Source organism: Protopterus annectens, chromosome 14.part0, assembly GCF_019279795.1.
Source record: "Protopterus annectens isolate FY-2018-M chromosome 14.part0, PAN1.0, whole genome shotgun sequence".
Classification (NCBI taxonomy): domain Eukaryota; kingdom Metazoa; phylum Chordata; order Ceratodontiformes; family Protopteridae; genus Protopterus; species Protopterus annectens.
Window position 1 is genome coordinate 937,712,625 of NC_056748.1, and position 26,255 is coordinate 937,738,879.

The 26,255-nt window shown below is 41.9% G+C and overlaps 1 protein-coding gene across 5 annotated transcripts in view; it reads left to right on the plus strand.

Moving 5' to 3' along the window:
* Window positions 1–5,204: 5,204 nt before the first annotated feature.
* KAT6B (lysine acetyltransferase 6B) overlaps window positions 5,205–26,255 on the plus strand; it is a 2,279,653-nt gene continuing 2,258,602 nt past the window's right edge. Inside the window, exon 1 of one of the 5 annotated variants that reach the window (XM_044056739.1) lies at window positions 5,205–5,509. The gene's annotated coding sequence lies outside the window, so the exon portion shown is untranslated. The other 4 variants (XM_044056740.1, XM_044056738.1, XM_044056741.1 and 1 more) reach the window with 4 other exon arrangements.

The window sequence follows — 26,255 nt, forward strand, 5'->3', positions numbered from 1 at the left end:
ACCTGTAAATGTAGTAACATCTAATTGTAACCTAATGTAACTTGTCTGTCTTCGTATATTATATCCTCTACCTTCCATTTCTTCTAATTACCATTCTACTCCTCTCTATAACACTAAATTACATAACCCCCCTATTTCTTAACATCCTTCTTTTATTACACCAAATATCTTACCACCAGTAATATTTTTTCTCCTTCCCCCTCGCTTTCTTTCTTTAATACTAGTGTTCTTCATTAGTATTCCTTTCACCACTCTAAGACCTCTCATCTCCATCTCATCATTGATATCTCTACTACTAGTAACACTGCATACTACCTCCTACCACTCCCACTATCTTATAATCTACCCCTCTCCTACACTGCCCACTACACTGAACCTTCTCAACTACAGAGACACAGTTCACATCTTCCCACATCTGTTTAACATTTCTACCTCACTTCATTTTTCTTTCAAATATTTCCCCTTGCCTCTATGAACAGTATAGATTTTTCTCCAAACTAAAGTCCCTTACACTGCCTCACATGCATCAAACTCCAATCTGACATACACCAAAACCCAGGCCCTGCACATCCCACCACCTCAAACCCTCTTCATTCACTAGATTCATTTACTGGTATCTCCCTTTCGCCACTCCACAGACACAACTCTGACCTACTTGTGATACAGTTTAACCTCAAACGCCTCCTTCATAAAGTTCACAAGTTCCATGCTGCCATTGCCCTCTACTCCCCAGACATAGCCATAATCACTGAAACCTGGCTCAAGCCACATATAAAAACTGTAGAATTGCTTCCTCCTGGTTATAGTATCATAAGAAAGGACAGATTACCCAAATGTGGCGGTGGCACTGCTATAATTTTTAAAGATACCCTGAGTTTAGTACAACTCAAAATCTCTCCACCTCACCTCCCTTCAGCAGAAATCTTAACAACACGTCTAGATATTAATACCCGAAAATCCATTATCTTTATAGCCATCTACCTCCCCCCTGCTAATAACCTCACACATATTTAAACATCCTGGAATGGGCCTCCTCCTCTTTTTGTCAAGATACTATTATACTTGGTGACTTCAACCTTGACTGGCTTACCTGTTCTTCTACCTCTCCACCCAACTTTAACTTACTTGCCTTTACTCAATATATCACTCACGCCACACGTATAGACAAGGTCACCAACCGGCATTCTATACTTGACTGGATTCTAACAAACAAATCCAATAATAGTTATGTTACTGGTTGTCTTCCAGATTCCCTAAGTGATCACTACCCAACCTATCTTATCGGAAAATGTACTCATAGTACTAACAATGTTATATTTCACTATGTACATAATAAGCAGTTTTCCCCCGCTATATTCAACACACTTTTACAAGAATATGACCGGTCACCTCTAAAAACCTTTCTATTGGATCTCACTGTACAGTACTTCAATAATGCTTTCCTGCAGGTAGTTAACTTTGCTCCAATCAGGAAAATCCATGCTAAATCCAAACAATTACCTTATTTTTCTAAATAAACTATTCTTCTACTTAGGCAAAGAGGCAAAGCCTGGACTCTTTGTCCCCAAAACAAAAGCAACTACACCTCTTATCAACAGCTCAGAAATCAAGTCAAAAGACAAATTAGACAAGAAAAAAAAAACTACTTTCAAACATGCCAACTGAGATACCAAACTAACCCCCAAAGATTCTAGCAAACAATTAACCTCCTTCTTAACCCCGGGAATCCTACCACTCCATCCCCAACAGTAAACCACCCTAAAGACTGTATAGCTACTTAATTAAATGCCCACTTTATCAACTCAATAACCATATTACTAAACAATACCAACAATTCACCACTCTCCATAACCCCCATTCATGTCTCAGCACTCCTTTCTCTATTAAACCAATCCAAAGCAGTTATATACAAAATCTCATAAGTAAAATAAAACCCTGCACACTTTCTGCAGATCAGTTACCAGGTGAATTTCTAAAAACTTGCTGCTTCATCCATCTGTTATCCTATATCTATACTAATTAACCACTCTGTCTCTGAACAGTATGTTTCCCCTACTCTGGACAATATCCCATGTCATACCCCTTCATAAAGGAGATTCTTCCACTGATCTTTCCAAATATAGACCCATAGCCATTCTTTCCCCACTAGCCAAAATCTTAGAAAAAACATTAGACTACCTCCTTAAGAACAACCTTTTATCTGATACTCTGCATGGCTTTTGCCCCAAACATACTAATACTGCTCTAATAAGTTTTACCAATACCGTAAATCACCTCAAAAACAAAAAAAAACAATTTGTCTCTGCCACCTTCCTTGATATGACAGAAGCTTTTGACACCTTATCTCATCAATTACTTCTCAACAAACTTGCCACGTTCAGTTTTAGCCCTGAAACCTTATGCTGGTTTCATAGTTATTTCTCTAACCATAAACAAGCCACCTTTTGGGATAATAAACTCTTTCCCTTACTACCCATTACTGTTGGTGTCACACAAGGTTCTATTCTTGGCCCTATTCTCTTCATTATTTTTACTAATGATCTTTGTTCCGCTGCTAATCCCACCTCAATCATTCAATATCCAGATGATTTTTCCCTTATCTGCTCCGCCCCTACCTTGAATGAACTCCAAGATAAAACTCAGAACACCCTCCACAGTACGGAAAAATACTCATCAGACCATCAACTTATTTTAAATCCTAATGAAACCAAGCTTATGGCTTATGGTCTTTTCCATTTCCTCCATAAAAAATAATCAAGCTCCTCTTTCTATCTGTTCCTCCAATGGCACAATAATTGAACCCGTAGAACAAACAAAACTTCTTGGTGATACTCTAGACAATGGCCTGAAGTTTGATAGATACATAGCATTAACAATTAAAAACGTCCATATAAAACTTGGTGCTCTTTATAGGGCTAGACCATATCTGGCCAGTCATGCCAGACTTGCTACAGCCAGTACTCGTCTTCTATCTACGCTACTCTGCTGTTCACAAATATTCACTACCCTTCATAAATCAGACTTAAATAACCTTGAATCTTGCTATAACAAAATTGCTAAATTTGCAGCTGACCTCCCACACAGATCACATCATTGTACTTCTCTAAAACATCTCAGCTGGATTGAACTCCCTAACCTACTGACTCTGAATCAACTAATAGTTGCTCACTCCATTATCCATAAACCAGACAACTGTCCAGCCCTATCTGACCTTGTTCAACCCTATACTAATCTTACCTCACTCAGGTCAGCAGATAAATTACTGCTCAAAGTTAGCAAATCTCATAACTTTCATGGTGATTTCACTATACAACTGCTCTATATCCAAAGCTTCGAATTCACTTCTACAGCATATTCTATTCATTCCTAATAATCAGAACTTAAAACAGCACCTACTAGAATACTTCTCAAATCACTGGTTATGTTCCTGAACTTCGTCTGGCTAAGTTATCACCACCCTGCTCTTTTGTCTTCTATTATTCTGTTATTTTCCTTGCTCTTATACTATGACTGATTAGCTTATGAACGACATCTGTTTTCAGTCCTACATTAAAAAAAGTTTTATCTGCATGTAAGCTTAACCCTAATACATTCAGATGGACATTTTGAAATGTTCTTATCTTGTCAAAACTGTACCATATTCATTTTACTAACATTTGTAACTTTTACCTATTTGTAAAATGTGTATTTTTTTATCTAACTTTTGTAACTTGTGCTTGGGAGCTTTTCTCCCCAGGTCTCAGCTGAAAATGGGCTACTTGCCCAGTCGGTCACTACCCGGTAATCAAATGTAAATAAATAAATTAAATAAATAATGCCAGGTTTTGTCCGTCTTAGATTAATGTGGGGAAAGAGAAAGTCCTGAAGTTGGTTTATTCTTCCAAAAATCTTGGCTAAATCCCTGCAAATTCTTCTTCCTCTTTCGGCTTTTCCAGGTTAGGGGTCGCCACAGCGGTCACCTGTCCGCTCATGATTGGAAGTGAAGTTTTACAGTGTTGAGTTGCCAGCCCGGCGCCCAACCTTCCACAAAAGGCAAACACACACACACTCACGCCTATGGCCAATTTAGAGTGTCCAATCCACCTGCAGCATGTCTTTGGGATGTGGGAGGAAACCGGAGCACCCGGAGGAAACCCACACGACCACAGGGAGGACATGCAGACTCCGCACAGCCAAGGATCGAACCAGAGAGCCTCTTGCTGTGAGGTGACAATGCTAACCACTGCACCACCGTGGCCGCCTGGCTAAATCCCTGCAAATAAGAGGCCATAAAATTGTGTTGAGGAGCTTACAATTAACATACAAAAGTCATTAAAAATCTCCAGACACTGCTTCCCGAAATATTAAGAATATACTTGAAAATAGAAAAAGAAAGCATTAATTCAAAGTCAAAGGAGCAAGACAGAAAAATAGTAAAAAAAAAAGTCTAAGGGCAATATAGTGCAGTATTATGGGGACACAAAGTGCACTGTGGGCCAGCAGCATTGAAAGAAAAAATCAGTATGGCTACCCACCATTGTAATTTGATGCAGAAGAAATTAGAAAACAGTACTATTCATTTGGAGTGATACACAAACTTTAATGTTACATAGATGCTTGAAGTGTGATTAAATCATCCCCCTTGTTTCCACTGAAAAAAAGTTGTACTAAAAAATAAAATAACCTCCTCAGTCAGTCTTTAGTGCACTTTATTTTCAAGTTCATTACTGTTACCTGCAAAATGTTTTGCTGCTGTGATTCGTCTTTTAGCAGATGTATATTAATGTTGTTGCCACATGAATAGTTCTCGTTGTTATTTGAAGGTTGCAGGTTTTACTTCAACTACAAAATGTTAATTATGTATTTAAGAGATTATAACTTGTTGCTGAACCTGCTACAGGCCTACAAAGTAAGCAGATGACCACGAGTTTTGAAAAAAAAAAATTGTGTGTGTGGGGTCAATAACAAAACAGACTCCTCTCTCTTAAATGCATATTTTTCTCATAAAAAACTAAATATCAAACAAAATTTTGTAATTAACTTTTGAAAAATTTGCTAAAGAAAATACTTCATCTCATTAAAGTAGCGAATCACTATAACATAACAGACGATTATGGTCCATTTGTTTTTTCCTAATCGTAGTAAAACTGGAAGGAGAGAAGAGAGTTGGAGATTTAAAGACAACAAAGCACGAAATGATACATCGTCAGTACCATACTGATGGGAGTGAGAATCACGGGCAATTCAAGATTTACATGGATGTGTTTTGTCTCCTGTTGTACATTTAAAAGTGTGGGGAGAAGGGGGAGGGTACTAGTCTGTTACAGCCTCAATATATTAACCTTTCAATTAGTCACCATCAGGTCCTCCGTTTACAGCGCGAGCAGCCGTGTGCTTTTATCTAACACTATCAAAAGGAATCACTTGTGGTAAATGCTTAACATTACTCTAAATTAAAAGAGAAAATTCGAATCCCCAGTCATTACAGAAAGGTCGGACATGCCGACGGAAATTCTGTGGCAGTGAAAAGGTAACTAATATAACCAAGGCGAATATTTTTCTCCTGTTTGCATTTGATGTTTGTACTACCACTTGCTGCGCGTGAGCATCACCACATATTTATTTTTTTCTGGTGGTGTGGACATCTGTCAACGACAGACATTCTAACAAACAACACGGGATCTCAAACTGCCTATATACAGCTTTAAAGAGGGAATGTACTGAAGGAGAATAATTGAAGATTATCGTGAATTTGACGATCTGGAGCACTGGTTTAATTATAAGACGAATTGCTCTTATTCCCGCCGCATTTAATAGGGAATAAAAATAATGTGCGCTTTATGCCATGTAAACAAACGAGTGCTCCCAGTAACAGGGCATTAAGGAATCGGGTTTGGATTTTTCATGTGAGTGGTTTACAGGGTGAGTAACAATTGTATTCCAGTCTTTTGTACTTTAGAACCATATTGTCATAGATTATTTTTAACAGTAATCTCCCTCCGTACTCGTTGTTACAAAATGGTTTAATGTCGGATGCATTGTCCCTGTCGTTTTTTTCGGTTCAGACTAGCAAAGCGTGACTCGCGCTCCAGTGTTAAACTGCATAAGCTACTTAACCGTAGCGTAAATTACGGAGCATCTCAATTCTCGTAGGAACTTTAGCAGTCACGTTGATAAAATCATTCGCAGGGGCGCCTGCCACCGTCTTTAGTAAAGGTATCCCATAGAATTACAAGGTTTTTGATTTCCAAATTCCATGCTGCGGCTATTTTCACTCTCTTCTGTTTTGAAGCAAGTAATTGGTGGTATTCTGCATTAATTGACTTGTACATTGGCCAGTCAGCAGCAGCATTACTTTGTTACTTTATCCTACTTGAAATCCAATCATTTTTCTGAAGCCGCGAAGTAAGGTAAAGTGAAAGATTGTACTGCTCTCCAATCAACAAAAGCCCGTGAGCTCATTTTCAATCCACTAGACCTTCTAGAAAGGCGTGGTTTTGTAAAGGTGATTGACAACATTTTCTCCAATCTTGCCTCCGTATTTCGAGATAGGCGGGACCTCTGCCACGTTGAAAGACAGGTGTTGCATCCATTAAGCAACTTGATCTTGTCATTGTCAGCCAATGATCAAGACGGAGAGCTTTGTATGTAGGTAAGAGTTAATGAGACTCCATTGGGCTATAATCAGTGTCATGTCGGATTCATGTAAACTACAACAGTGTAACAAAATGGCGTCTGTTTAGCTAATATCTGCAGGCAGCTGCAGCAACTCTGTGTGTTCACAACCGCACAACTGGTGGGAGCTAAGGTTTGTGGCTTTTATGCATTATTCATTTGTGTGGTTGTTGCAAATTGACAAGCATCCCAAGTATTTTTTGTCAAGAGGTGCATAACATTCCCACTTTACAGATGAATTCATCAGTTTGTAGTTTATTCTTTCATTATAAAAGTGTGGCTTTCGCTGCAAGAATTTATATAGCGACTTTTGTATTCCTGTTTGTTTTTGGGAAGTGGAGTGTTTTGTACTTGGCAGCAGAGGAATCAGCTGTCAAAACTAATGCTGGAAGATACTGGGAATTATGCTTGTAATTGGCTGCACGGATTATTTTGTTGGCAAACAGTGACTCCTTCAGTTTGCTTAGTGAGTAATTTCAAATCCTAGAATGTAGGGGGTGCGTGCTTGTGGAGAATTAAAGAGGGAGCTAGTTAGAAGAAGTCGCTGAGTAGATTACGGGTAAGTAGTAAGAAGCATAAAGGTGGCACAGTATGGAAGTTAGTTTGATGCAAAGAATGTTGCCTCTTTCTTTTGCAATCCTTGTTTGACCCTGCTGCTGCAGCAGAGAATTAGTCTTTTATCTCCGATTATGAGATCTGTCAGTGTCAGACAGGATCAGCTCACCATTTGGATGCGGAAGATGTTTATTTTATTGCAGCATTTTTGAATAATATTTGCCGCATGTCATAGCGGCAGTGTGTGTGTGACGTGTATGTTTTAGACGTACTTGCTGCACACATTCTTTTGCTCTGTAATATGACGTCACGATATAATTGTGTAATTACGTAGTATTTGGAGTAGTTGCAGCATTTATACTTCTACAAGGGGAATATCTGTGTATTTCTGTATATACACGCGCGTATTTGTATGTCTGAATAGAAAAGTTCTTATGTGACTGCTTATATAAAATACATTTGCATGTGTGCACTTTCTGACTTTAAAAGGACTAGTTAGAGGTTTAGGTTAGTCAGCATGTTTTGTGTAAATAAATGAATGTTATCCATGTTTTCGGAAGGTCTGCGCTAAAAGCCTCATGATTTTCTTTTTGATATGCATGTTTTTTGTAGTTATAAACAAAGATTCTGGTACAGAAATAGCCGTCAACAATGTAAATACTTGTGCGTGTTGTTTTTCTTGGCTTCCTCTTTGATTTAGAGTTTTCACCTACTTGGTTGACATATTCATGTAACCTATTGGCAAACCTGATCTCAAAATAAGATAGTAACGGTCTTGTGCGGTGTTATTGCAGTAGTTATATAGAAGTATTTTAATTTGTCACAAAATCCATAGTTAGTGTAATTTGGAGTATTTGACTGTCCATCATTCTTGCGTAATATCCTGATAGTAACGAACACGTGTGTGGTTAAAATGAAAAACAAACAGAACAGCAGCTCTTACTGTCAGCTTTCAGTAACCTCTTGTTAGAGTGAAAGCAGAAACTGGAATGAAATTTATAAAGTGACTTCGAAACTAAAAGAAGGTTAATTGGTCTGCATGTCATTTTTGATGCCCACCACTAAAGATTGTTAATTTGGCACTTTTAGTCCTTTGATTATAAGGTGGTTGAGAAGAAAGCATGATTTTTTTTTATATTAAAGGCAGTTGCTTTTACTCCTTGTGGTATAGTTTCTTATGGTGTGTGATAGGGACAAGACAGACTTCTAGGACAGGATCCTGTGGACTGGAGACATTAATTACTGTACATTGCTCATTGGATTCAACCACTAGAGACGCGTGAGGGTAAATAAGATGGGTACTGAATCTATTAATAGAGAAAAAACCCTAAATAACTCCCATGTACAAAAGTAATTTTCTGGCACTGTTTAAGTTGGCAGCATTATACTGATTCTGTCCCACAGGGCTTTATATGCATGAAACAAGTTGAGCAGATTCTGGTCAGATTTTTCTTGCATGAGTTCCATTAATGTTCGTCATCCTAAAACATGTGCCAAATTTCACTCAACTTGTTGCATTCCCAGTGCCACTGTGACTGTAACGTGTTTTACAGAATCAGCATTATGCTACAGAAGTTAATATTGTTGCAGTCTCTCATGTTGCTTCTTTGCATTTCATTTCAAGGTACTATGTTGACTGTATGAAGCTTCATTACTGGTTCATAGGTTGATACTGGTTCATAGGTTGATACTAGGCTATCTGCCCTAGGGCATTTATAAGCCTAGCCAGGGTATGTTTGGCTTTCACCACCCTTTTAGATTAGTTGACTGTGCCTTTGTATAGTAGGTCACAGAAGGTAGCCCTTTTAAGGTTTGTTTACTGTACCTCTGTCAAGCAGCGACACAGAAGAGATCCCAGGGGTAAACTTACGATCTCCCATCCATTCGTCAAGATTTCTCTTGAAGAGGGTCAGTGAGGGGATCTGCCTGACATAGATTGGGATTTTTTTTCCAGAGTGAGGGAAGCCTCTGGGATATGAATCTGTCTCTCCAGCATGTCCTATTTATTTCTGTGCTGAGGTTCAGGTCCCTGGAGCATGTAGCTCTAAGGGATTTAGATTTCCTGAGGTGAAGCATGTCCATTAATTCTGGGTTGGGCATCGCTTTATATGTCAGACACAGATCGCCTCTGAGTAGGCGGTACGCAACTGAGTAGAGCTGGAGTTTCTTTAGCCGAACTGCATAGGGCTTCTGTTTGAGCCCCTTGATCCTCTTGGTGAGATACTTTTGGGGTCTTTCCAGTTGCTGAAGGTGTCTGGTAAGGTACATCCCAAACAGGGCATTGTACTCAATTATGGGCCTGATAAGTGATGAGTAGAGGGGCACAATGACCTCTCTTGATCTAGATGTGAACACTTTCATGATAAGGTGGGCTATATAGAAGGTCTTTCTAACCACTTTGGCAACGTGAGGAGAGATTGCTATCTACTTGGGTCCCCAAGTCCCTAATTACTTCTTCCGTACTTAATGAATTACCACCTATGTGGTAATTTGTGGGCACTTTGTTTTTTCCAAAGGGGATGACTATGCACGTTTTGGCATTTAGCCTTAGGCCATGGCTCTGGCACCAGTTATCTGTCTCTGTGAGACCCTTTTGGAGGATGCTTGTATCAGTCGGAGAGTCGATTTATAGCACCCAGTTTGCAGTCATCTTCGAACTTGGTCAGCCATAGTCCACCCGTGTTAGCCTGTACCTCTGAGAAATATATACCGAACAAGAGAGGTCCCAGGACTGAGCCTTGTGGGGCACCACTTGTAACTGGTTTAGAGTCTGACATGGCACCTGCTATTCTGACCATGTGGGTTCTATCCCTGAGCCAGTTTGCAACCCATTTGTGACATAGGGGTTGATATTTAAGCTGGTGAGCTTATTTATGATGCCAGAGTGGGGTATTGTGTCAAAGGCCTTTGCGAGGTCCAGGTAGGCTGTGTGGACTACCTTCCCTTCATCTATGGCTTTGGTAACTGTTTCAAAGAAGTCGACCAGGTTCAAGAGGCAAGATCTGCCCTTAACGAAGCCGAATTGGGTAGGATTCAGTGTCTGGAGGTTCCCAATGTCTTTGTTTATGACTTCCATGATGATACGTTCCATAGCTTTGCAGACCAGGCTAGTCAGGCTTATAGGGCAATAGTTTCCGGGGTCTGTTGCGGCACCACCTTTGTGGAGTGGGACCACTGTTGCTGTACGCCATTCCTTGGGAACATGTACTGTAGTAAGGCTGAGATTGAACAGTGATTTTATATGAGGGTTTAGTTCTTCATGGAGCTTGTGTAAGACGCAGCCCGGGACACCGTCTGGTCCCATTGATGCTGTGTTTTTAGCTTTGGAGAGGGCAGCTCTCACCTGTGCATCGGTGATCTCAGGAAGGCTACACTCTGTTAGGATAGACATTTGCTCTTTTGGGGGGGAAGGGGGGGAGAAGTTTGCACTGAACCTTTCTGCCAGGATGTTGACAATGTCTGTGGGTTCAGTGAATTTTTTGTCATTTTGCACCAACTCGGAGCATATCTTGGAGTTGCCTCCCAGGTTTCTGACATAACTAAAGAAGGCCTTGTGATTATCTTTAGTGTCTTGTGCAATTTTTCTTTCAAAGCTGGCCTTAGAAGATTTTATGAGGGATCGTAGTTTCTTGCTAGTACTGATCAGTGACGCCTTCCCTTTTTGGGATTTTGCTCTGTCATGTAGTAGCATTCTCCTTCTGTTGTATAGCTTATTTATGGCCGGGGTCCACCAGACAGGTCTCCTGCCTTTGGAGGAGTGAGTCTTGGTTTTATTTGGGATAGCATGCTCCATGCATTCCTGTAGGTGTCCATAGAATGCTTTTGTAAAGGATTCTGCATTTTGGGCCGTATTGTCCATTGGCCCAGGGGCTTTGAAGGATTCCACTTCAGTTTTGAGAAGTGTGAAGTTTGCTTTTGAGAAGTTCTTCACCGTGGTTTCCTTGGCTAGGGGTGGGGACGGAATATGGATGTCCAGTGAGATTTGTTTATGGTCTGATCTTACCAATGAGGGGTATACCTCTGGTGTGGAACATAGAGACCCCATGTTGGTGAAGACCAGATCCAGTATGTTTTCCCCTCTTGTGGGAGTGGTGACCAGTTGTTCCATAGCATTTGAGTTTATAAATTCTAGGAACCGTTGGGCAAGGGTGTTTGGGCTTGATTAGTTTTCCCAATCGATGTTTGGGTAGTTGAAGTCACCCAATATAATAGTGTTTGGAGAGACCTTCATATTCTCCAGTGTTCTCAGGAAAGCCAAGTGAGGTTCCTGTGTTTGGGAGGGTGGTCTGTAGCAGGCTACAAACTGAAAGGCAGTTTTGCCCACTGTTAGTTGCACATGGATGGTCTCCGAAGCTTCGTGCAGTGCCACTCGCCTGGAGGTGTGGGTATCTTTGATAAATATGGATACTCCCCCTCCTTTTGTGGTTCGGTCCGAGTTTTGGGGCCGGAAAGCATGGTATGAAGTATAGCCTGGTAGTGCTGGGGTGCTCTCGGGAGCCTTAAACCAGGTTTCTGTTACTGCACAGGTATCTATATTCTCCATACTGAGGAGAGTCTCGAGTGCGTGCATCTTGAGGTTTAGACTTCTGGCGTTGAGCAGCATTACCCTTAGTTTTTTTTCTTTGTGTTGTCTATGGGGGTGGGTTTGTCTTTTGAGCCTTGCCTAAAAAAGGCACTGTGGGGTAGGCAAGAGCCTTAGCCAGTATTCGAAAACCCAGGGGTGACAGGTGTAAGCCGTCCCTAGCGAAGCAACGTGGCTTGTCGAGCATGTCATCCCAGGCTGACAGACACTGGATCCCCTTTGAATGACACCAATACTTTAGCCAATTGTTAAAATTGATCATTTTGTCTTTATACTGTGGCATCATTTTTGGTGAGGGTAAGATGCTACTCAAGGGCAGGGTCATACCGGCCTGGGCTACATGATCAAAGAGCTCCTGTACGTCTTTTTTCATGTAGTCCAGGGAGGTACGTCTCAGGTCATTCACACCAGCATGGACAATGACGGAGTCATACTTGTACTTGCTTTGGAGTGACCCGAGTGCTTGTGTTATGTGGTGGATCCTGGGAGCCGACAGGCAGCTTACAGTGACTTTCTCCTTGTTCAGCCTGGTGAGTGGGACGTCAGTGTGTCTGACAATTGAGTCACCTATTACAAGTGTATTAGGTGTGTTGTTTAGCCTTAAGGGCTGTGACTGTGTGGCACACTGACTTTGTGAGCTATGTGCTACGTGGATATTGTTTCGTGGTAGGTGTTGCTTGGGTGTCTGCTTTGGATGTCTCTGCTGCTTAGGCAGATTTTTATTTAGAGCCTCCGAGTATGTTTTTGTGAGTTTGTGTTTGGTTTGCTGATGCGATAGGTCTATGTGAGACTGGATTTGTGGTGTGTGTGGTTACCTTCGCCTCCTGACAGGCTGGTTTCAAGGTTGCTTGCCCTGCTCCAAAATTCACTTAACCAGCAATTGTTCTCTCATTACAGATTAGTTGCAGCTTGCCCCTTCTTTTTATCTACATTTTTTTCTCACAGATTTGTGTTAATGAAGCTATTTATGTATCAGCCTCCATTTCTTTAAAACCTCACTGCCCTAAGTCTAGATGCATATTCATATGAGTTTTCTTCTTTTTTATGTTAATCCACATTTGTACAAATTTTCAAGTTACAATTTTTATGGAATTATGTGGTTTATTAGAAAAAGTGGATAGATATTAATGCCTTTGGGATTGGTGTGGGATATGTGACCCTGCATTTTGAGTCCGTCTAAAGTAAAACTTCATTCATGGTGTTAAGGTTTGTACTTGGCAGTGTATAGTATTATGTCCGTATATACTATGTTGTCAGAATTTTACTTGTATTTGATACTAGAATTGGTCTTCAAATGTTTCTGCCATTTGGTGGGTTCTCCATTTAAGCTTCTATTGTGTCATGTACATAGACAGTAGAAGATCAACTTTGGGTTTCTCAAGTTCGTGGTGGAAAACTGCATCTAAATATCACTTTTCATATTTTAATGTGTGATTTTGTTTTCAAGTAATGCAGTCTTAAATTTTTTGTAAAAAAATGTTTATTATATTTTCAAATTCCACTGAGCCTCAAATGTTTTTAGCAGCATTTATTTGATGTTTTGACTCATTACAACCATTAACAGCTTTGAAGCTATATAAAAACTTTTAGAACTTGGAGGGTTTGTTTCAGTGTTTTATACTGCATCTAATTGGCTCACTGACAGAACCCACACTGTAAAAGTTGCAGACTCCAAATCTGGCCTCAAAGCAGTAACAAGTGGAGTACCACAGGGTTCCGTCCCGGGACCTCTCCTGTTTGGTATATACTTCTCTGAAGTACAGGCTAACACAGAAGGCCTCTGGCTAACGAAGTTCGCAGATGACTGCAAACTAGGAGCCGTAGTCAAGTACCCAAATGATGTGGTCATCCTACATAAGGGCCTCGCTGAGACAGATGCCTGGTGTCAGAGCCATGACCTCAAGCGCAGTGCCAAAAAGTGCAGTGTCATCCCCTTTGGTAAAAACTCTGTACCCATGAACTACCACATAGGCAGCAATCTACTTAACACTGAATTTGTGATAACAAACCTTGGGACCCAGGAGGACAGTAGTCTCTCCCTGACTACTGTGGCAATGTGACTATCAAAGAAGTCCTTCTACGTGACACACCTCATCATAAAAGGGTTCTCATCCAGGAAAAAAGAGGTCATTGTTCCCCTCTACTCGACACTCATTAGACCCATTATAGAGTACAACACCCCTTTTGGAATGTACCTCACAAGACATCAGCAGCTGGAAAGGCCACAGAAGTACCTCACAAAGAGGATTACTGGCCTCAAACAAATGCCCTACACTGACCGCCTCAAAAAACTCCAGCTTTACTCCATAGCATATCGCCTACTCTGAGGTGATCTCTGCCTAGCATATAAAGCTGTGTCAAACCTCAAACCCAGAGCTGTTGGACATGCTACACCTAAAGAAATCCCAATCCCTCCGAGCTACACGCTCTAGGGACCTAGATTCCTGTCCCAGAGACTTCCCATACTCTGGAACATGCTACCCACCTATGTCAAGCAAAGTTCCTCATTAGCACTTTGTTTGTGTCTTTCGGCTTTTCCCGGTTAGGGGTCGCCACAGCAGAACTCCGGTCCACTAATGATTGGTAGTGGATTTTTACATAGCGGGTTACCAGCCCTGACGCACAACCTTCAACGAAGGCACGCCCCATTCACGCTCTTCAAGAAAAATCTTGATGAGTGGATGGGAAATAGGAAATACACCCCGGGGTTCACTTCTGTGTCTCTGCTCGACAGTGGCACAGGAAAATAACTTTCTTGGGTGGCATAAGCCAGGGAACCTTGTTGGCTAGGCTTACGTAGGCCCTTGGACCGATAGCCTTGTATCTACCTATGAACCTAAAAGTAAATGTCATTCATAACGATAGCAAAGAAGAGTGCACGATTTGTAAGGCTTGTGTTTTTCACTAGAAAGTGAGGGCTTTTGGAGTAAGGTGATGCATATGTGATGGGCATATAGGACCAGTTGCAAGACTCTGAGCTTGATTGTCTGTTTTATTAAATTACTGAATTGTGTGTGGAATTTTAAGTGGTCCGGTCAGAGGCAGATTGTTAAAGGAAGATGACTTGACCCTGGAGGAAGTATGTGATTAATGCAGAGTGAGTGAACCTTTAAACATTCAAGAGGTGAAATTGTTTAAAATAAATTCCATCAGCTAGAGAGATAGAGAGAGACGAGAAGTACCAAAAATATTGAAACTAAAATGAAAATGCTGACAATCACATGGCATTCGTGATGGCACCTGGTAAATGGGTAAACAAAAAGTACAACTAGTGCAAGCATTGCAGCTACAGATCTAGAAATGCACGTTTAGAACATTCATAGTCTGTGTGCCTTTTGGAGATTATAATCAGTTAGCTGAAGTTTATAAAAGATGAAATTGTTGTAGCAAGATGTTAGTGTAGTGGAAGTAAATGAGCAGAACAGAATGGAAATGCCTGTGGGCACACTTGAATTGCATATAGTGAGTAGTGCATCCTGTACACAGCATCATTAATGAGTAATGTAAGTGCAGTTCCAGCAGTTAGCAGTGCTTATGCCAGTTGCTAATCAGAAAAAAAAAGCTGATGAGCAAAGGTATGAGTGTTGTAATTTGGCTTGATACAGAGACAGAATGCAGTGTACTGTCTAAGGCATTGAATCTAAATAAAAATGTGAAAGTTTGCATGGATACCTTTGAAGTCTTATGTGCAAATTGAATCTTTTGTAACAGATTTGGCAGAGTGCAAGAAATACTGATTGCTGTTTCAAGTAGTGCTCCTGGAAAGTTAGTTAAAGCAAACAAACAGTTTTGAGGTGCTTGGGTATGATTTAAAGAGTAATTAACTAGCTGGTGGAGATTACACTAGAAGCAGTGAAAGGCTGGTACAGTAAATTTCATTGTACTGAAGTGACAGAGTCATAATATGCCTAAGCTGATGGTATGGTTCTGTGGTCATCACTATAAGGCAAATGCCAAAAGCTGTTTACTTCACCTGGCTAACAGACCTGTGTTACAGGCCTTTCTAATCTCTACCTTTTCCGTGACATTTGGGCTGAAGGACCCAGTTACCAGAGGCCTTTCTAAGCTCTACCATTTTCCATGACTTTTGGGCTGACGGACCCAATTACCAAATCTCAGCAGTGTGCATATCATGAAAATAGATCCAGGCTATGCATTTTTCTTCATATTTGGTTTCATTTTGATTTGTAACTTCTATAATGTATGCTTGTGTGACGTCGTGACTTGCAGGTCGTTTCTTTTCCCACTGCATATTTTTACCACAGCATATTCTTAATTTTTTGTTGTTGGCCCCATAAAGACTTGGTGACACTGATGAAGAATTTTATTTGAAAGCTTTGTACATCACATACTATAAGCCACCATGCTACACCTAAAGAAATCCCAATCCCTCCGAGCTACACGCTCTAGGGACCTAAACCTTGTCACCACAATAAACAAGACATGCTGGAGGGATAGATTCCTGTCCCAGAGACTTCCCATACTCTGGAACAGGCTCCCCATCTATGTCAAGCAAAGTTCTTCATTAGCACTCTTCAAGAAAAATCTTGATGAGTGGATGGGAAATAGGAAGTACACCCCGGGGATCACTTCTGTGTGTCTCCTCAACAGTGGCACAGGAAAATAACTTTCTTGGGTAGCGTAAGCCAGGGAACCTTGTTGGCTAGGCTTACATAGGCCCTTGGGCCGATAGCCTAGTACCTACCTATGAACCCATTAGTTTTGAGGAAGGGATTACTAATACTAAATAATCAAGTATACCAACTTTTTGTGTGGGTAAAAAAAATTCCCTTCAAACAATTAGAAACCCACACATTTAAACAGAGAATATTTATGCAAAATGTCATCTAAGTTCTGAAGCACATCATCTAGAACTTTGAGAATTGGTTCTGAATTTGCAGTTAAGTATTTATTACTGCATTTGCTTAACACATCAGCATTACTACAGTATTAATGTGCCTCCGCCCTGACACCATGTACCTCAGTTAACTGATCCTTTTCCTGAATCACACACTGATACTGCTCAAATGTGCAACAGATAAAGGTTACATAATTATCATAATGACAAAACAGTATTGGTGGTTCCATAGTCGTCGTGTATAGAAATGAGTCTCAAGCTATTCTCTTGGGTGGATCCTCATGAAAGAGTCCACTGTCCTACAGAAGTGTCAAAGGCCATCCTAGAAATAGAGATCAAATCCAGCTCACAGCATCTCACAAATGTTTTTTCAGCAATATCAACACAGATGCAGTACAGCTATTATCCAGTGATGTATTCCTGAAAAAGAACTGTGAAGTAGCTATAGGTTTTACTGAATGTTCCCTGGGTTCTAAGCTAATGCCTTGTTATGTTTACTCTATCAGAATTAAATGCAATCTTTATACCATTTAGAAAAGGTTTATTTAGAAACTTTAGAGCTCAAATTTCTTGATGAGGACACAAGCAAATGACTCTTCTCATCCTGTCAACACAGGAAATGAATTGTCCATGTGGTTCCATGCACTGCAACTTAAACACACACATTTTAGTAACAAATTAACACATTTAGGCAGTCTAATGCAGTTATTTTCTGTTGCAGTCGTAGGCATAAAAAGGACAGGTTCATTCACAGGAACACACTATCTTTATAAAAAGACCACATAAGCAGGATGAATTGACAATGTCTGTAATTCTAAAATCCTTCTAGCAGATGTAAGAGCAACCAGAAAATGTGCTTACCCAGAAACAAATCTCAATACTGCAGAATCCACTGCTTCAATAGGAGGCTTGGACAGACAGTCTAGTACAAAATAAATGACCCACTGGGTGGTGGAGATTTTAATGTAGAATGAAAAAGGCAGGCTTTTTAAAATTTTAAGAGATGTAAGGGATGAAACATTTGTTTGCAATGAATAGGATGAATTGACAATGTCTGTAATTCTAAAATCCTTCTAGCAGATGTAAGAGCAACCAGAAAATGTGCTTACCCAGAAACAAATCTCAATACTGCAGAATCCACTGCTTCAATAGGAGGCTTGGACAGACAGTCTAGTACAAAATAAATGACCCACTGGGTGGTGGAGATTTTAATGTAGAATGAAAAAGACAGGCTTTTTAAAATTTTAAGAGATGTAAGGGATGAAACATTTGTTTGCAATGAATGTATCAGCTAAATGTGCTTTAACCAAAGCTAAACACAGATCTAAGTTAAAAAAATAAAATCAGGTACTCTAAAATTTAGGGACTATAGCAGCAAAAGAAGTCCAGAAAATAAGTCTGCAGCCTAGAGGAAAAAAAAAAAAAGAATCCAGTTTTACTTGTACATCTTTGTCATATCCAGCTTCTGGGCTAAAGAAAGGATATGAACCACCCTAACCAGTTATCTGTGGTCCTTAGTCAAAACAGTGCTGTCACTCTGAAGGGGAAGGGGTCCAGATGAGACCTTTTTGATGGTTGAGAGAAACAAGACGTGGGACGGTATCAAAGAGGTCTCTCCAGAGGAAACCGCAGTGAAGGGAAGTAGACTCGCAGGACCAAAATGGAACTACGAGAATGGTTTTGGTCTTGTTCACTACAGCTTTCTCCACAATTTTTTTTAGAATAGGGATACAAGAGGAAAGCATAAAGGAGATCCTGGGTCACTTCTGCACACGTGCATCCCTGTGATATCATGGGAAAAAGAAGTCACTCCATCTGGTACAGTAGGTTGGGGATGTAAACAGATTACAGTGGGGCTTCCCCAAAACCTGATCAGAATCTTGGCTACCATAGGACTGTGAGACCACTGGCAAGGCATAGTACAGTTGTGTACACTTGCCATAAATGTAGATGTTCGAGTGTATTCACTGTTGCAGTCATTACATTTGGGTTGTCTGCCAGCTCCATCCACTCTGACGTCCTCTGCGCTGACCGGGGGAATCTAGGAGCCGACACTGTCTGCAGTCGGATCCGGGGAGGATAGTCAGACTAACTTGTCCGTGCCGACTCTTCCTCTCTGGGCTTCGGCTCGGATGAGCTTGGCTCCTACCTCCAGCTCTGAGCCCACAGCCTCGGTGAGGGAGGGTTTGACGGTTCCCTTGGATCCGTTGGTTCCTTCCCATAGGAGCTGTGGTGCATTTGAGGCCATGAGGAGAGCCTTGTCCCCCAAGACATCCTCTACTTCAGGCCTTGCTTCCTCATCCCCTAAAGCACCTGTGTCTGCTTCTGCTTCCATCGTCCAGGCTAAGCGTAGAGACTCTGAGCCTCAGGTAGCCCCACAGGGTGCCCCCTGCTCTTCCGAGACCTCCCCAGAGGCTCCCACTGAGGAGGTTCCCAGGAAGAGATTGTGCAGTAGGAGACACTTGGACTCCCCACAGGAGTCTTTAACATCTGACACTGACTTGGATGAATCAGAAGGGTCCCCGCGGTCCCTCTTTGAGGATATCTCTTTTACTGAAATACTTGAGATCCTTAGGCAGAGGGGTAATTGGCAGTCCAAAAGCCCTACTGAGGATGAGTCAGTTCTCCTGAAGGCTTTCAGGTCTCAACCCTCAACCTTTTGGGTGTCTCCGTCCTTCGATGAGCTCATGCAGTTGGTCTCTCAGAGGGCATGGGAGTCACTGGAGTCCATGGAGTCTGTTCCTAGGATGCCTAACAAGTTTATATCAGCCCCACCAGATAAAACCTTTTTATCCAAAGGAGTCCCTGTTGATGCCATGGTGGTGTTGTGGGCCACCAAAAAGGAAATGTCCTGAGACTTCCTCGTCTATCCATCCTCCTAATAGAGAGTCTAGGATCATGGATAGATATGGGAAACGCATGTTCAGTTCAGCGACTTTTTTTGCTCTCTGCTCATTGAACTACTTAACCCATTTCACTAGGTTGCAAAGAGATCTCTCTTAGGGAGTTGGGAGATGCTCTTCAGGGTACAGTAGCTGCAGGGGCCTCTGACAAAGTTGCTGCCCAGCTTGCTACCCTAAATTCTGTTGTCGGCTCATCCATGCATCTCATATCCTATGCAGCTGATGGAATGAGTAGGGCAGCAGGTACAGGGATCACTCTTAGAAGACATTCCTGGATGCGCTTGTGTTCCTTTGCGAAGCCGTTTGTCATCCTTCGTAAACACCCCCTTTGGCTCATCCCTTTTTGGGCCTAAAGTGAAGGAAACTCTTACAAGATGTGAACTTAACCCATTTCACTAGGTTGCAAAGAGATCTCTCTTAGGGAGTTGGGAGATGCTCTTCAGGGTACAGTAGCTGCAGGGGCCTCTGACAAAGTTGCTGCCCAGCTTGCTACCCTAAATTCTGTTGTCGGCTCATCCATGCATCTCATATCCTATGCAGCTGATGGAATGAGTAGGGCAGCAGGTACAGGGATCACTCTTAGAAGACATTCCTGGATGCGCTTGTGTTCCTTTGCGAAGCCGTTTGTCATCCTTCGTAAACACCCCCTTTGGCTCATCCCTTTTTGGGCCTAAAGTGAAGGAAACTCTTACAAGATGTGAACAGGAAGGAAAGACTCTGCCTGCCGTCGGGGTCTGTTTTTCCACCCCTACCCGACCTTATCCCAAAGGCCAAAGTGGAGATAAAATGTGGTTTCGGAAAGCCTAAGGAGCCTTTTAGGACACGCGTAGTGAACCCCCCCCCCAGGGGCAGAGGAGGGGGTAATAGTGGAAGACACCACTCTTCGCGATAGAGGGGGTCCGCAACATCAGGGTGACATAGATCACTTCTCTGGTCAACCCTACCAGCGCTCCTGGAAGGAGGCCTAACTGTCCTGCTCTGAAGGCAGTCGGGGGTCGCTTATCTTTGTATCCAGATGCCTGGCAAGAAATAACAAAAGAGAGCTGGGTACAAAGTATCATTTTCAGAGGGTACTTCATACCATTCACCCCCCCCCCCCCCCGTCCATAAGGAAAATCCCAGATGTTCCACTCGGTCACAGGGAACAAGCAACTATAGAGGTCCAAAAGTTGCAAGAAAGAGTCATCCAGCCAGTCCCAGCAGACCAAACAGGATCCGGAACTTACTCAAGGTTCTTTCTGGTTCCAAAGAAAACAGGGGACTGGACACCCATTTTGGACCTGTGCAGACAACACCAATATGTAAAGGAAGAGAAGTTCTGGATGATCTCGCTCCAGTCTCTACTTCCCAGCTTGGGCAAAGGCAATTGGATTGGCTCGATAGATCTCAAGGATGCGTACTACAACACAAAATTGGCCAGGTCATCCAGAGATCACCTGCGTTTCCGGCTGGGAGCCAATCATGATCAGTTTCAAGCCCTACCCTTTGGTCTCACTACAGCCCCCAAAGTGTTCAAATGGATGGCAGTGGTCACGGCTCACCTGAGGCGTAAAGGATTCCAGGTGTTTCCGTACCTAGATGATTTTGTTCCTTACCACCAGGCATCAATTGATTAAGGCAAGGGAGTACACTCTCTGTCACTCTGCAATCATTTAGGCATTACAGTCAACTCAGTCTGCCTTGTCACCATCACAGCATATCATTTTTATCGGGGCAGAGCTAGACACCTCAGCCACCACTCTAAGGCCTCCAATCTTCTTCGTCAGCATATTGGTATTGAAAGACAGACCACCAGCTTCAGAAGTTCTGAAAGTATTGGGTTTGATGGCTACAGCAATCCTAGCCATACCATTAGCAAGAATGCATATGCGGATCCTTCAATGGCTGTTATTCACTCAATGGTCTTACCAGGAACTTCCCATGGACCACACAATATTGATTACGAGCTCTTGCAAGAAAGATTTCCAGTGGTGGTTGAAGTCTCCATGTCACCATAGGATGTCCCTTTGTTCTACTCCCTCAAGTAGCCACTGTGACCACTGACACTTCCCTGATAGGGTGGGGGGGGCATTTTCAGGGAAAGACTGCCCAAGGCACATGGACAGATCAGGAGTCACACTTTCATATCAATGTTCTGGAGAAAAGAGCGGTACTTTTGGCGTTGCAGTACTTCACAACTCTCTTCCCCTAGGAACGATTGCAATTCAGACAGACAATATGTCAGTAGTCTGGTACTTGAACAAGCAAGGGGGACCCAGATCTTACCCCCTTTGCAGAGAAGGTTGTTTCCTCCCAGCGCTTTCTGTTGGCAACGCATATCCTAGGGAGAGCCAACGTGATAGCAGACAAACTGAGCAGGTCAATCTTGTTGCCGCATGAGTGGTCCCTCAAAAAAGAGATTGCGGACATGATTTTCCGCAAATGGGGCCAGCCTTGCTGCGTCCTTTATGTCAGTCATATCAGCACGAAATACAGAAGCTACTTTGCCCTGATTCCTCCTCCAGGAGAAGCCCAGAGGGATGTAGTCATACACAAATGGCCCCCGGGTCTCCTCTATGCATTCCCACCAATCTCATTGATTCCCAAAGTTGTACAGAAAGCAAAATCCCTGGGAAGGACCATCATTCTTATAGCCCCTCATTGGCCTTGGCAGATTTGGTTCCATTTCCTTCTACATCATCTCTTGGAGGATCCCTGGATTCTGGACCCAGTTCCAGACCTTCTGACACATCCGTCGGGGGACCTTCATCCTTCTCTGCAGTCATTGAAGCTGACAGCTTGGCTGTTCCAGTTTCCCTCATAGGCAGGCTTCATAACTTCTCCAGTGAGACAAAACAGATCCTTTTTGCCTTCTCATAAGCCGTCCACTAGAAGATTATATCTTAGTAAGTGGAAGAGATTTTCCATATGGCCCTCTAAGCAGAACATTGATACTTACCAAACCCTCTTCACATCCATACTAGAATTCTTGACTGATTTTTAACAAAGGAGTGTCAGCCGTAACAGTTCGGGTCCAGTTGGCTGCTATATCTAACTTTCATCTCGGGATTGACGGGTTAAATATGTCCCACAAGTTATCAAAGGCCTTTCTCAAGGGGACATTTCATATGGGACCTCCTGTGAAAACTCCTTGTTCTGCATGGAGTCTACATTTTGTGCTGTCACGTAAAATCCTTCCCCCGTTTGAATCAGCATCATCTTGTGACCTCAAATATTTGTCATGGAAAACCATTTTTCTGGTAGCTATTACTTCTGCCTGCAGAGTGTCAGAACTTCAAGCTTTATCTATCAGCCCTCCTTATTTGATTTTTCATGCTGACAGAGTATCTCTTAGGACAAATCCCTCTTTTTTTGCCCAAAGTTTGTTCAGAAACTAATATCAACCAAGTCATTGAGTTAGCAGTTTTCTTCCCTAATCATTCCAACAAGTTGGAGTATATGCTGCACAAACTTGCTGTTTACATACAGCTCAGATTTTATTTGGATAGAACAAAAGATATCCGGAAATCAGACCAGCTATTTGTTTCATTCTCTGAATCCAGAAAAGGTAGACCAGTGGCGAAAAAAAACTCTGTCTAAATGGTTAGCAGTGGCTAAAACGACTCTGTCTAAATGGTTATGTGATTGTATCACCGTTGTCTACTCAGCTGCTAATATACCTTTGCAACACAAGATTAAAGCTCACTCAACCAGAGCAGTTTCTACATCCTCTGTGTTCCAAGCCAAATTGCCCCTTGATAACATTTGTGCAGCAGGCACTTGGTCTAAACCTCATACCTTTATCACACATTACAAAGTTGATAAGGCCTCCAGGGACAGGGCTTCTTTTGGATCTACAGTCCTGAAGAATGTACTCCCGTAAGCCACACGAGATTGATGGTACTAGGGTGCTACCCATCAGTCAAGAATGAATGGCGAGATTGAACAACTTCACATTAAGAAGTTTTGTGCTCACCATAACGTTCCATGTGAGTTGTTCATCTCGCCTTCATTCTTACTTCCCTCCCTCCTTCCCCCTCATGGCTGATAGTTGACCTAGATGTTGGTCTCATCCTGGTTGCTCAATTTCTTCTTCCTTTCCATAGGAGGACAGCTCATTTATATGATTATAGTACACACAGCAAACAAGATCTGAGGTAATTCACAGTGCATCATGGGATAGGGGCTTGGCCTCTAGCTTTGCATACGGCCGTACTTGCACCCATGGATCGGCTCTGAACCCATCAGTCAAGAATGAATGCGAGATGAACAACTCACATGGAAAGTTATGGTGAGTACATAACTTCTAATTTCGCTGTGTTGGGTTGCCTCAATGTTTTGGGTTGTTTTTTAATTCGTGAGTGTTAAGATGCAGTATTTATTTGAGCTGTGAGCAGTTAATTGAATGAAAAGGCTGATATTTTAACAAGAAGCTTGCAGGTATAAGTTTTGCATTAGTTACACGTGGCTTGGAGGAATAGGTGTGATTCGCTTCTGTTTTGTACATCAGTTAAACATACTCTTACTAGCTCTTTCCTCACCTGTGTATGTGCGTGATTGACACACACACACATGTGTATATATAATATTTTTATATATATATATATATATATATATATATATATATATATATATATATATATATATATAAAATATTTATATATATATATATATGTGTTTGTGTGCACACGCGCAAATATATAATATGAACACACACACACACACACATGTATGTATATGGATCCCTATCAGTTGATCGAGTTTTCAGAAACTCGAAATTCTTATGGTCGAGACCATATGATCTGGTTTTTGAAAATTCAAAGCTTTTGAATGGAGAGCGCAGTAGAGCGGGGAAATTTACCACTTTCTTCACTATAGTGTGATCTTGGAGTTGGTACGCATAATTTGCAAGGGATGTGGGGGTTTGGGGGGCCCCTTGCATAAAAAAAAATTATATATATATTTGTGTGTATGTAATATATATATGTGTGTGTGTATGTATACACACACACACTAAGGAGGGAGAAAAGGACCTGTACCGATTAGCTAGACAGAGGGACTTAGCTGGGAAAGATGTGCAGCAGGTAAGAGTGATAAAGGATAATGTGGGAAATGTACTCACAAGCGAGGAGTGTGTGTTGAGCAGATGGAAAGAGGACTTTGAGGGACTGATGAATGAGAGAGAGAAGGTTGAATGATGTGGGGATAGTGAATCAGGAAGTAAGGACAGCTGTGAAGAGGATGAAGAATGGAAAGGCTGTTGGTCCAGATGACATGGAAGCATGGAGGCGTTTAGGAGGGATGGCAGTGGAGTTTTTAACCAGATTGTTTAATGAAATCTTGGAAAGCGATAGGATGCCTGAGGAGCGGAGAAGTGTTTTGGTACTGATTTTTAAGAATAAGGGTGATGTGCAGAGCAGTAGTAACTACAGAGGGATAAAACTGATCATTCACAGCATGAAGTTAATAGGGTTAGCTAGGTTAAGAAGGGAGGTGCTGATTAGTGAACAACAGTATGGTTTCATGTCGGTAAAGAGCATGACAGATGCAATGTTTGCTCTGGGAGTGTTGATGGAGAAGTGTAGAGAAGGTCAGAAGGAGTTGCATTGTGTCTTTGTGGACTCAGAGAAAGCATATGACAGCGTGCCTAGAGAGGAGTTGTGGTATTGTACGAGGAAGTCGAAAGTGGCAGAGAAGTATGTAAGAGTGGTACAGGATATGTACAAGGGTAGTGTGACAGTGGTGAGGTCTGCGGTAGGAGTGACGGATGTGTTTAAGGTGGAAGTGGGATCACATCAAGGATCAGCTCCGAGTCCTTTCTTATTTGCAGTGGTGATAGGTTGACAGACCAGATCGGATAGGAGTCCCCATGGACTATGTTGTTTGCAGATGACATTGTCATCTGCAGGGAACAGGTTGAGGAGACCACATATATATATATATATATATATATATATATATATATATATATATATATATATATATATATGTGAATTGGAGGAAGGCTAGAGGAATGGTGAGGATACAGGGAGTAAAGTTGGCGAAGATGGATGAGTTTAAATATTTGTGCTCAACAGTTCAGAGTAATGATGAGTTTGGAAGAGAGGTGAAGATACTAGAGGCAGGGTGGAATGGGTGGAGAAGAGTGTCTAGAGTGATTTGTGATGGATTGGTACCAGTAAGAGTGATTTGTGATGGATTGGTACCAGTAAGAGTGAAAGGGAAGGTCTACAAGAGGGTAGTGAGACCAGCTATGATGGGTTGGAGATGGTGGCGTTGACAAAAAGGCAGGAGTCGGAGCTTGAGGTGGGAGAGTTAAAGATGTTAAGATTTGCATTGGGTGTGATGAGGATGTACAGGATTAGGAATCAGTATTTTAGAGGGTCAGCTCAGGTTGGATGGTTTGGAGACAAAACCAGAGAGGCGAGACTGTGTTGGTTTGGACATGTGCTGAGAAGGGATGCTGGGTATACTGGGAAAAGAATGCTGAGGATGAAGCTGTCCGGTAAGAGGAGAAGAGGAAGGCCTAAGGTAAGATTTATGGATGTGGTAAGAGAGGACATGCAAGTGGTTGGTGTGACAGAGCAGGTGCAGAGGACAGGAAGAAATGGAAACCGATGATCCACTGTGGCAACCCCTAATGGGAACAGCCGAAATAAGAAGATAGATTGAGAGATGTAGATAGTTATGGATATGTGTGTATTTATAAAAAAATAAAATGAGC